This window comes from Callospermophilus lateralis, chromosome 2 (genome assembly GCF_048772815.1).
Source record: "Callospermophilus lateralis isolate mCalLat2 chromosome 2, mCalLat2.hap1, whole genome shotgun sequence".
Classification (NCBI taxonomy): domain Eukaryota; kingdom Metazoa; phylum Chordata; class Mammalia; order Rodentia; family Sciuridae; genus Callospermophilus; species Callospermophilus lateralis.
In genome coordinates, this window is record NC_135306.1 from 47,609,349 (window position 1) to 47,620,038 (window position 10,690).

At 35.7% G+C, this 10,690-nt stretch overlaps 1 pseudogene; it reads left to right on the top strand.

Annotated features, from left to right (window-relative positions):
- Nucleotides 1–1,073: 1,073 nt before the first annotated feature.
- On the top strand, nucleotides 1,074–2,133 carry LOC143385944 (etoposide-induced protein 2.4 homolog pseudogene; annotated as a pseudogene).
- The last annotated feature ends 8,557 nt before the right edge of the window (nucleotides 2,134–10,690 follow it).

Consider the following 10,690-nt stretch of genomic DNA (forward strand, 5'->3'; position numbering starts at 1 on the left):
CACTACTAGAGAAGCTTTTTAATGTGCTTAACCTTAATACTTGAACCCTAGAAAAACCACAGAGCAAAGCAACCTGATTATTAGGTATTATTTAGAAACACCACTGGGGAAGGTTTAATAATAGAATTTTAGAATTGAGATTAATGATAATTGGTGTATAGCTAATATTTGTTGAGCCCTTACAGATGGCAAGCATAGTGCTATACCTCTTACATGAATTATTTCATGCAAATCTTATGATATCCCATGGGGTAAGTTGTGGTTTTCATTCTCCAATCAGAAGACTAAGTTTGTCATCACATATTTTTCATTATCAAAATGGCCACCAAAATTACAAAGGAGGGTAAACCTGAGATAAGAGAAATGGAACATTTTTACATGTCCATCCCTCCCAACCTCCTCACTTCTTCATGTTCTTATTCTACTGTCCAAGGTGGTTCCAAAATCTACTATCAGTTGTACTGCTTTCTGCCACAGGTTGGTAATGGGTTATATCTCATGAAATTAACCAGAAAAAAAAAGAGTAAGATCTTTTAAAAATCAATGGAAGATATTTAACTTAAAAGGGCCAAAGAATGAACGATGACTCCAAGAAAGTGTATGTGTAAATGTATGAAATTGATGACACAACATTAAAAATCCAATGGAGAGCCTCAACTGCAAGACTAGCACCATGAACAGATTAATGCAATTCAGTGGAAACTGTTCCACTGGAGTTATGCAAAAGAAAAGGGAAAAAAAGAGATTTTGGAAGATTGGGAGAGGTAGGTCAGCATGATGGGGAGCTTTGTTTGGTATGAGCACTTCAGCTGGCTCTCTCCTCTCCAGAACCTAAAAGATTTCATACCAGCATGAATCTTAGAGTCACTGCTGCTGACTGCCTGGGCAGTTGCAGACATTTACAGTACAGTGGCAAGCTAGCGGATAAAATCTAAGTCTAAAATGTAGTCAGTCAGGGAGTGCCCCAGGGAGTGGGCAGCTAGGCATGTAGAGAGATAGCCCACAGTGGGCAACAACAGATTTGGGGGTGCTTCTCTCTCCTCTGTGTAGTTGATAGTCTGGGTGTTGGAGAGATGGCTGACAGTGTCAAAACCTTTCTCCAGGACCTTAGCAGGGGAATCAAAGACTCCACTGGGAACATTTGTACCATCTCAAAGCTAGACACTCGAATCCAGATAAAGAGAGAGGAGCCAACCTGGAAGAAGGGCAAGTAGTGTCCTGGTGCAGAGGAGAGACCAAAGTGTAAAGCGGAAGCAAGACCCTGAGTGAGTCATGTATTGTTAGTCAAATTTTCCATTGCTGTACTTGGAATGATGGAGGATTCCGGTTCAGTCTCCTCTTGTTTTATCATGTGTTTATTCCTGTGCTTCAGTCAGTAACAGCCTGAATTACTGGTGATCATCACTACATGGAGATGTTTGGCTGTGGCTGGAATTCTTCCTCAAATCAATTAATTGTCAGTGCTCTAGGCGTGCTCCACCGGTTTGTGCTTAGCAAAATTGTGAATGTCATTTGGTTTCAATATATTGCTGACCTAGCATTTGAGGTACCAGGAGGAAGCCTCATCTATTTCCACGTGTCAGTAAGATAATTGCTGACGTGCTCTTCAACCTTTGGCTGCAGGCTCTTTTCCTCTTCAGGGATGTTTGTGAGTTTCTTTCCCATCCATCTTGTTGGTCAGCTGGTTACTTTGCAGCTTATGTTCCTTTTCTACTCTCTGTACTGTTTGAATGTCATTGGCTCAATAATGGAATTGAAAGGCACCAGTGATTGTCAAACCTAGAAAGGAACTGGCCTTACTACTTTGGGTTTGGTTTGCCCTTGGCTTTCCCCACAGCAATGCAGTTCTCATACAATGTCAGAGGAAGCCTCTCCTCTATCCTCTCTCCTTTACTCAGCATCAGCGCCGAAGAAGCAAAGTGTTTCTCACTGGTACATTTAAAGGCCTCCACCTTTGGGGAGGCACTAGATTTAGACAAGTGCCGCTGTAACACAGAATGCTCAGAGAATGACATTTTTCAACTCTGGCGGGTGGGAATTTACTGTTGGTTACTGCTGGGTCTGACTGGCATCTCCAAGGAATATTGGGTGCTGCAAACAGGAGCTAAAGGTGTAAACTTATTAAACCTGTGATTGGTGATGTTTTCCTGTCATTTTAAGAGACTAAATATGGGCTGGAGGGAGCAAGCATCAAGATACTTGCATAATTTTAAAATGTCACAATTAAATGTGAGCTGGTTTTTCACGAAAAAATTAAAATAAAATAAAATATTCAATTGCATCATCTTTAGGTCTCCAAATGAATGTTTGCTCATCCACAGTGTCTAAAACTGGATCCAAAAATACTTAAAGAAAAAATATTTAGAAAGGAGTAATAGTAGGCCCTTGAGTCTATAATCTTTGTCATTAATTAACTACACACACACACACACACACACACACACACCACACCACACCATCATATAATGATATAAGGAACTTTGTACAAAAATATAAAGTTGAGTTATAAAAAACATAATAAAGAATAATAATTATCATAATACACTTGATAATAATTGTCATAACACACTTTAGCATTTTTGGTGTAGCACAGTGTTATAAATTAGTCATTTCATACTTTTTGATGATTAATCCATCACAAGTGCTAAATTATTCAGCTCATCTGCTCTTGGCAGAATGTTATTGTCAACAGTAGGGAAAGGTGTCTCCTCAATGCCCAGGTCTAAAATCATTTCAACAATAACTGCTTCTTTCTCATCAGTTCACCAGTCTCTATCCTTTCCTTCTAAGACTTGTGAGGACAAAATGCTTATATAACTATGTAAATGGATGCAAAGAAGCAGCATCTCCTTTAAACACAGATGCTGCAGAATTAAGTGTACAGAACTCTAGGGCTTGGGGAAAATTGTGGGGTACAGAACAATAAAAAAGAAGAAAAGGGGAAGGAAAGAAAGAGGAGAGGTGAGAAGGGAAGAACAGAACATGGGCAAAGACAGAAAAGATACTCCTTGTTTATTTTGTGCCTGTTGGTTTACCTGCCTTATATCTTTATTATAACTCTGGGCATATTTTTTATTTGTTATTTTTAGTTATACATGACAGTAGAATGTATTTTGACATATCTTATATACATGGAGTATAACTTTCCATTTTTGTGATTGTACATGATGTGGTGTTACACAGGTCATGTATTCATATATGAACATAGGAAAGTTATGTCCAATTCATTCTACTGTCTTTCCCATTCCCATCTCCCTTCCCCCATCACCCCCTTCCTTCAATCTTGTGAATCTCCACTTCTCCCTACTACTACCACCACCACCACACCTCCTCATATTGTGAGTCAGCATACGCATATCAGAGAGAACATTAAGCCTTTGGTGTTTGGGGATTGGCTTATTTCACTTAGCATGATAGTCTTCAGTTACATCCATTTACCAGCAAATGCCATAATTTCATTCTTCTTTAACCTGAGTAATATCCCACTGTACATATGTGCCACATTTTCTTTATCCATTTGTCTATTGAAGGGCACTTTTCAACTCTGCACCTAGGTTGGTTCCATAGCTTAGCTATTATGAATTGAGCTGCTATGAACATTGGGGTGGCTACGTCAGTGTAGTATGCTGTTTTTAAATCCTTTGGGTATATGCCAAGGAGTGGGATAACTGGGTCAAATGACAGTTCCATTCCAAGTTTTCTGAGGAATCTCCATACAGCTTTCCAGAGTAGTTGAACCAATTTGCAGTCCCACCCAGCAATGTATGAGTGTACCTTTTTCCCCACATCCTCGCCAACATTTATTGTTACTTGTGTTCTTGACAATTGCCATTCTGACTAGAGTGAGATGAAATCTCAGCATAGTTTTAATTTGCACTTCTCTAATTGTAGTGATGTTGAACTTTTTTTCATATATTTGTTGACCATTTGTATTTCTTGTTCTGTGAAGTATCTTTTCAGTTCCTTTGTTGGGCATACTGTATTTTTATTTATTTACTTGTTTATTTTTGTAGTTTTTGATGGACAGCATGCCTTTATTTTATTTATTTTTATGTCATGATGAGGATTAAACCCAGTGCTCACACGTGCAAGGCAAGTGCTCTATCCTTGAGCTACAACCCCAGCCTGGTGGGCATAATTTTAATCACTCTCATTTTTCATAAAAATAAACAAGGGCTCAAAGAAGTAGACAATACTATGTGTCAATCCTAGAGCTTGTTCCTAAGTCTCTGTGATTTTTGAACACCTCATTCTCTTTCATAGCATTGCATTACCTCTTTTTCTGAAGGAATGGTGTTCTGATGTGTGCTTCTCAATTCTTTGAGTGCAGATAGCATATATATGTGTCAAGAAGACACAAGTCTTCTCTTTGATTTGTGCCATTGAGTCAGAATTATGGTAATTCACATCAAGAGGGAGATTGGTTATAGGAGAGAGGAGAGGCAGATGTTAATGTTGGAATTTGACTATGACCTACATATAATAAATATGTCCTAATTCTCCATAATAGATTTTTTGTCACTCTGGAAAATGTGCAGAATAAACACATTGAATATGATATACCTGCATGCAGTAAATAGAATACAGTAGTTCAACTTTTCAACTCCAGAACTGATGATTAGTTTAAACTGATACATCAGGTTCTCCTGCCTTTTTCCTCTCTTGAAGCAACTATTTATACACAGTCAGGGCTCTGTGACAGCCTTAGCATTTCCTTGAGGGACAGGCTGTCAGTCCAGTGGCTAAGTACATGAGTTCAATTATGCCTCCATCAAAAATGTGACTTTGGAAGAGCAAATTATGTCCTTTCTTTAATTTTTATGTCATTTCTCAACCTCTAAAATGGTCATTTGTTATTATGATTTATATCATAGAGTTGTTATTAAATCAAACAAAATCATATGCATAAAGTTCTTAGCATAGTGTCTAAGACATAATGAGAATCAGTGCATTTTTATTGAATTATTGCTATGATCTACCTCAATAAACTATCAAGTACATAAACTGCAGAACTTTAAGATAGCCTAAAGGTCTGGGGAATCAATCTTCTGATAACTTCCTTTTTGCTACAGGAACATTTATTTGGAGGAAAACAAATTATTCAAAGAAGCTGAGAGTTTTCTCAAAAAATGTAAGTTATTTGGGTTGTCCAAATTTTGTTCCTATCTTTTTTTTTAGTGGTGCTACGGTTTGAACCCAGGGTCTTGTGCATGTAAGGCAAGCACTCTACTAACAGCTATATCCCCAGCCCTTGTTCCTGTCTTCTAAGTCTAATACAAATAAAATTGTTGACTATGTAATACTTAATATAATATATGAATTAATTTTAGGTCCAATTTGTGATGTTATAACAAGGCATTATATTATTATAGCATAAAACATTGTTTAATAAATGTGCACACTAGTTGATGAGCATTTCAAAAAGCTCAGACTAAAATTTTGAGCAGTTTATATTAAGGTACAATTTTATAGTATCTTCTTCACTTTTATGACATATTTCTAAGTCTGTATGGTTTATTTAACAACAAGTTCTTGATAAAGAATATAACCCCCAGGGAAAACTTTATACTTTGAATGATCTACTTTTTGACCTGCATTGTGGCAAAGAGCATGGACAGCCTGCGTCTCTCACCACTTCCTCTATCAGTACCACAAGTACCACCAAGACCCAACAGTTATTGCGCTCCCCCAACCTACTCCACTTCCTAAGCACCGACAGTTGAGAAAAACATTGACTAGTGAAGCTAAGCTACTTGAACATTTGCTGATACGATGTTGTGTGTCACCATTCATAATAAATGCCTGTGTCAAAAGATAAGCTAAAGGGGTTGTAGGTGTTGCATCTCTGATAAGACAACCAATGATTCAAATTCTACTTCCACCACTAAATAGCAGGGTGGAGGTGAATGAACTAACCTAAGGCTTAGTTTCTACATCTACAAAATCTAACAGATTTGAAACAAAGACTATCTCAGATGTTTTGATTAGTGTAAAATGTCTGATATATGATAAACATTAACAGTTGCCATTTTATGCTGGAATACAACTAATTTTCACTTTATAATTTTACTCATTAAGTTTTATATACTTAATGTTAGTGTATTTTTTGCGTTTATAAAACAAATCCTATGTGGAAAAAGACTACATATTATGAAAACACACACACACACACACATACACACACACACACACACACACCACACACACCCCAGAAACATATAAATATTTTCCAAAGTAAATATAATATATTTCTCCTTAAAGAAAAAAAGGTTCTAAAATCAGTAATGATCTGGTGAAACGTACGCATGATAAAAAGTGAATCATTTAGCACTTTTTAACTTGAAGGTAGAGTTGTGCTCTCAGGAGAGGATCAGGAAAATCCCAGGATCAGGATCCTGAATGAAACATAATCAGGCACCTTTGCCTTCAAACCTTTTCCCAGCCAAGATGAAAAATGTGGGTTAAACATTTCCTCTCTAACTGACTCATTTGGCAGAAAAAGAAGTCCAGATGCCAAGAGGAATAGAAAAAACTTCTTGGGAAAGAGGCACAGGAAGGAGGGGGAGGTAGGAGAAGCATGTCCTATTTCATCAAGCTATTAAAAAAAAAAAAGCCAGAGAATTAAAAAGGAGCATGCATTGACCTTCACAGGTAGAAGTCAGGCTCTTGAAATGCAATATTTCTTAAAGCAAACCTCACCCTAAATAGCATTAATAGCTAGAGTGATGTTAGACAGGATTACTGTGCAATAATCCAGTTATCTGTGGAATATAACAAAACATATACATCAACTCACACAGAAAAGCCAAGTGTAAAACTCCCCAAAGCGTTTACATTAAAGTATACCATCTACAACTTAATTAGATTACTGTGAAAAATAAGCAGAGCAATTGTTTGATAACTTAATTATAGGAAGAACCAAGCATATTTTCATCTTTTCCAAGCATTTTATAATCTTTAGCTGATTTGTTTTATAATAATTGTTAAAAATAAATTCATTATTTTTAGATCCTATATTTATGTAAACATGTGATGAAAATATTTAATTAACAGTCTATGTGCCTTTTGATTTTTTTAAATATTTTTGAGTTGTTGATAGACTTTATTTTATTTATTTATACATGGTGCTGAGAATTGAACCGGGTGCCTCACGCATGCTAGGCAAGTGCACTACCACTGAGCCACAACCCCAGCCCCGTGCCTTTTGATTTTTGTTCTTTCTTATTTTTGATCATTCTAAAATACATTGTCTTTTCCCAACACACATAAAAATGATAGTAGACAGCATACTGTTCCAGATCTCTAAGTCTTTATTATTTACTGAAGTATCTCTGAAATAAACTACCTTTAAAACCTTTGTAGGGGGGCTAGGGTGGTGGCTCAGTGGTAAAGTGCTTGCCTAACGTGTGTGAGGCACTGGGTTAGATTCTCAGCACCACATATACATAAATAAAAATTTTTTATAAAAACTTTTGTAGTTAGGGCTGGGGTTCTGGTAGAGTGCTTGCCTAGCATGTGTGAGGCACAGGGTTCGACTCTCAGCACAACATATAAACAAATAAGTTAATAAAGGTCCATCAATAACTAATCAAAAATTTTAAAAAACTTTTGTAGGGAAAGTAAATAATAGAATGCTAAATGAAGTTTACATACTTGAAAAGTTCATGAAAAGAATTTCAAAGCAGGTTTATAGGGTTTGTTTGTTCCATTCAGTCAAAAAATTATTATTCAGCACCAACTAAGTACAAGACACTCTGCTAAGAAAGATGCAAGATGAGAAATAAATAAGACATGATTTGTACTTGAAGTCCACTATATACTGGCAGCAAAACTCAGTAACATATATAAACACAAGTCCACATTATAGATCTTATGATAGTGACACCAATTATAGAAACACAGAGAAATTCTCCAAGTTTTTGCTTGGTTTCAAATTTTTTTTCCTCTGTAAATTGAGAAAACTTAATATTAATACCTCTAATATTTTATGATAACTTGTTTATAAAAATATTTTTACTATTTCTGAACAAAGAGCTGGAAGATTATAATAAATTAATTAGGCACTATTCCCAGAGAAAGCAAAGACTTTTGAGCAAATGCTTTGGTTCAGCATAACAAAGATAATAGCAAATATATGAAGAAAATGTTTATTCTGCCACCCCCACCACACTCCAATTTTTATATAATAATCAGGTGTGAAATCTCAACTGACTAAAGAGAAAGAACAAATACTAAAATATCACATCACATATTGGTTATGGCTGCCACAGGCAAAATGAAGTTTTACTTCCACTGTCGCCTCTCTCCTACACGTTGCCTCTTCTTCTGGGATATACATGACTGTGATTGTTACTGTGAAAATGAAATAAGATAAAGTTAAGGGGCACATGTGAAGTCCTCCATAAATAATAGCTCTTGTTACCATTGCTGTGGTTATCGTTATTTTTTTCATTTTTCCACAGCAAGTCTCACTCTCAAAAGTGGGTCTTACAGGTAGACCCTCTCCAAGTGTATGCATGTAGTCCTGAGGGCAAGATTTGGGGATGTATACAGACAAAAGCATTTGATTTAGTAGACATAATTGTATTAAAATATATTTGAAATTTATATAACTAGCACATTGACTGAGTGATTTAACATTATTATTTCTATTATCAAAGAAATTTGATAGCCCCTTACAGTTCTAGGAGAGAAAAAGGAGCTTAAAAATTAAGACAGGCAGATAGAATTTCAAGTCCTGTGTAAACAGTGTTATAATAGTGATACAATGACCGCCTACTAATAGGAATGTCACAAAACCATTGTGAAGAGATTTTCAAAGCATATACACCTTTCATAGCCATGGTAATGCATTATCCTATTATGTATACTATGGACATAATTGATTAGGATAGTTTAACTGCAGTCATTGTTGTGTGCTTGTGTTAAAAAACAAAAATAATAATATATATTTCAGAAACCTAATAGTACAGATGGTCTGTGAATATAGTGGAAATCATAAGGATGGTTCATGAATGCTGAAGTTGGGGATACAATGAAATAAAGCACAAAAAACTGCTTTCACAAACTAAGGATTGAGAAAGTGGTGACACATTTTGAAAGAGGCAGATCTCTCACTTACTGAATTATAAATTCTTTGAGGGCAAAGTCTCTAACTAGATCAGTACGTTAATGTTTTCAACAACTGAATGCTGCATAGATTTGAAGAAAATCCAAACAGCACACACTAAAACACACACAAACACATTCATCAATCAGAACATTCCCCTTATTTAGATAATTTTTTATGAAGAAAAAAATCATATAAAGGCAGCCATATGGAAAAGCCTTAAACTATTCAATATGCATTTTCTTATTATAGAGAAAAAAAATCTACGAATATGACAGAGCCTGCAACAGTGATTAGAATTCATGGAGTAAAAAAGATTCTTAAATCACTAATAAATGTGGGAAAACTTTCGCCAACCACCCTTCACAACACAGCAAAAGACCAAGCACAGAGCAGTACTCAAATTTTTTTAGTGATTATATGGGTATTATACCTAAAAGTAATAAACAGCTTCATATCCAAATAAAATATCAACCTGATAGCTCCTTGCAATTCTAGGAGAGAAAAGGAGCTTAAAAATTTAAACAAGCAGATAGAATTTCAAGTCCTGCGTAAACAGTGTTATAATAGTGTTGCAATGACAGCCTACTAATAGGAATGTCACAAAACCATTGTGAAGAGATTTTCAAAGCACATACACCTTTCATAGCCATGGCAATGCATTACCCCATTGTGTATACTATGGACATAATCGATCAGGAGAGTTTAAACGCAGCCATTCTTGTTTGATTGTGTAAAGAGAGAGAGAGAGAGAGAGAGAGAGAGAGAGAGAGAGAATTCAGGCTACTTTTGCAGAAACATAAGGACTTTTTACGAAATAAATGCAGTGATATCTGATTTGCTTTCTTTAATACGACAAGGCCAAGGTTAATATTATGGCCACTTTTTTCTTTCTTTCTTACTTACTTTCTTTTTTTTAAACACCTTACTATTAATTTTAAGTACTTATGAGAACATTCTGAAGACTCCCAGAGACAGCATGGCACAAGGCTAGCCACAGTGATGCTTCCGTAGTGCTACAGTTTAGGCCATGGGCAAGATGGAGATTGGATACAATGGGAAGGGTTCACTCAACTCACCACAAAACAAATGAACCAGTCTTTAAGTATTCATTAATTTTCTTTAATTTTATGTGTTGAAATACATAAATCCATTTCTGTATCCAAAAGAGTATTTGAATGCTTTCTGCCTTTTCTCACAAGTAGTAAGGATTTGAATAACAGAGCTCTGTGAATTGTAACATTTTTCATTGAGTATTGTAATTATTTGTTTATACACCCTTGAAAGCAGGAAATGTCTACTTCATTATTATATTCCTAGGAACCTGGTTAGTGCCTGAAACATTGGGTGGTATTTGGTAAACATTTTCTGAATAAATGAATTTTTAAAATTATTTTTATTAGTTTGTTTTAGTTATATATAACATTGGCATTCATTGTGACATAATTATAAAAGCATGAAATATAATTTGTTCATATTCAACCCCCAATACTTTTGCTTTCCCTCTCTTCCTCCCTCCCCATGTTCCCTTCCCTCCACTATTCTTTTTGCTATATGCAAGTGGATGGAGGGAACTGGAGA